We start from the raw sequence: 2391 nt of genomic DNA, 5'->3' as shown, positions 1-2391 counted from the left end.
CAGAGGGAGTGGCTGAGAACGATGACGTTGATGTCGTGCACTAGTTTCAGTAGTGATTCTTCGCCAGAGTTAATTGATAGACGAGAGCGATGATCGAACCAAACCATATGACAGCCCAACATAGGAAAGAGGGAAAGAAGAGTGTTCTTAGTGGGGGGAGTTAGTAGTGAAACATTGTCGAAGATGCCCGAGTGCGGGGAGCGGTCTTGCCTGACTGAACTTGCGCTATGCTTCATTTGTTGCAACAGCATGTGAAAAAAACTACGTTTGCTAGGCCAAAAAGAACGTTAATCGCGCGATAAAAAATTGACGCCGTTAAAACTGACAGCACTAATTATAAGTTATAAAAAATATATTTCAAATGGCATTATAAATAATATGTTGTACCTCACACTTGGTTGAATGGGCCTTGGCATGCATTACAGAAAGGAATGGCCTCATCACATGGAGACTGCCATTTTCTCAAGGTAGGGCCAATACTTGCACGCTATGTCTGTGCAATAGAACTGCCCATTGGTGGCTGCCTGAAGCTCTTTCTGCAGGAACAGTGGATATGCAAATATTTCCCCCCTGTACATGTTGAGGGCTTTGAGTAGCACTCCGTGTGTGCAAACAGCCACCTCAAGGCCCTCTTCATCCAGTTTGTTTGCTCATCTGGCAGTCTCACGTGCAGCAGACCACTGACTGTCTCCACAGGTTCCTCTGCCAGTATTCTGGATGGCAAAATAAGTACAATAAAATAAGAATTTAGTAATGGAAAAATAATACATGTTTGGCCACACAAAGCAAGGATGCATCATGATATACAGTATATTTGACTAACACTTTTCATGTTACTCCTGATATCCTCAACAAATTGGTGCACATCAGTGTCTTTAGCAATGAAGGTGCCATCAAAATATGGTTCCTCTGACCTTAATGGAATAAGAAAAAAAATAGTATGTTTAGCTTCAGACATGATTTGTTTATTTCATTTTACAAAGTATATAAAAAAAAAAAACCTTTGACTGTCGAAATCGGTACTGTTTCCTGTTGCCATTTGTACAGACAGCAAGCATGTTGGGTGTACATGCCGGGCAGGTGAAGTGCTCTACACTGGCCATTTTCTCACATTGATACTGGCAGAATGTGTACTCCATGAAACTCCTTTGGAATACGTCTCCATGTATTTTCCCAGCCTGTACATTTGCAAGTTGATTAGTAAAAAATAAAATAGCTACACTAATATTCTCCTATCTCTAATTAAGGAAACTGTGATCCACACACCAATCTTACCCTTCCATAGTGACATGTCCTCCTCTCCAACATATGCAAAAACCCTTGTCTCGACAAACTGGGTGCCACAGTTTTCATCTCTTCAAAGGTGCTGAAGACGTCCACAGCAAACAATGTGTCAGCATTTACGGATGCTGGCCAATACCCACATCGAATGAGGTCACTCCTGTCAGGTGTCCACTGTGCCAGACAGCAAGTGTGGCAAGTGCAAATCAAAGCGACCTGAATCAAAAATAAGTCAATTAAATGCTTGGTTATTTGCTACACACGAGACAATAACAAATTAAAATATAAAGTAATTCTTCATACCATTTATGCAAACCAGAATTATTGCTCTGCCAGCTAATTCTGCAATGTTTGCAGGGCCACAAGTGCACAACTGGACAGGTCTCTCAGTAGACGTACTGAGGTGAGAAGTTCAATTATTAGTGAGGAAACTTAAATGTCAAATTCAGATTGTAATTTAAGAAAAATAAACATAAATTATAGACTGAAGAACAGACAAATTTCTACCTTGTTTGAACAGTGTGTATCTTCCATCTTTTTGCATACAGCACTCTGTTGGGTCAATGGGCTTGTAAATCACATCGATGCAGAACTCCCTGATATGGAGTGCGAGTTTTACATGGATGCGGATGTCGCAATCCATACACAGCCACTCCTCTGGCATGCAGTCTTTGCAGCGAATGATGGCAGAATATGTGCAGTGGATGCAGTTTCTCTCTGGAACCACATTGCAGGACAGCAAGGAGCTAAGGTGACAAGACCTTGCTTTCCGCCACTCCTCTTGGGCTGCTGATTTGCGCAAGCTCCATGATGTGGACGTTGAGGGCGCCTCACTTGCACTTTGAACTTCTGCTGATGTAAGAATGTCCTGCAGTTTCTACATCTCACTGTGTGAGTGTCACAAAACGTGACACTCACACCCTTTCCCTAGTGGACCAACGTGACTATTACACGCTTTGGTGTGATACCAGGTTGCTGGTTGTGGGGTATGTGAGTGGAAATACATCTAACATTATAACGCATATAAGGCATCTGGCGTGTGCTAAATGACAAAAAATATCTGACGCCATCACCCAGGTGTGCCAATCACTGGAACGAGACAAAAAATAA

The 2391-nt window shown here is 42.2% G+C and overlaps 1 long non-coding RNA gene across 2 annotated transcripts; it reads right to left on the bottom strand.

Moving 5' to 3' along the window:
* Nucleotides 1-537: 537 nt before the first annotated feature.
* LOC134020521 (uncharacterized) lies at nt 538-1981 on the bottom strand. 2 transcript variants are annotated; one of them, XR_009930414.1, is made up of 5 exons: nt 1767-1981; nt 1585-1664; nt 1276-1497; nt 824-1178; nt 538-713 (listed from the first exon to the last, which is right to left on the bottom strand). It is a non-coding gene; the product is annotated as an uncharacterized LOC134020521 (long non-coding RNA). The 2 variants fall into 2 exon arrangements; XR_009930413.1 differs by lacking the exon at nt 1767-1981 and having other exon boundaries at nt 539-713; nt 1585-1674.
* Nucleotides 1982-2391: the final 410 nt, after the last annotated feature.

The sequence above is a fragment of the Osmerus eperlanus genome, chromosome 5 (genome assembly GCF_963692335.1).
Source record: "Osmerus eperlanus chromosome 5, fOsmEpe2.1, whole genome shotgun sequence".
NCBI lineage: Eukaryota > Metazoa > Chordata > Actinopteri > Osmeriformes > Osmeridae > Osmerus > Osmerus eperlanus.
Note: the sequence above shows the minus strand (reverse complement) of the source record. Positions and strands in the feature narration are given on the sequence as shown.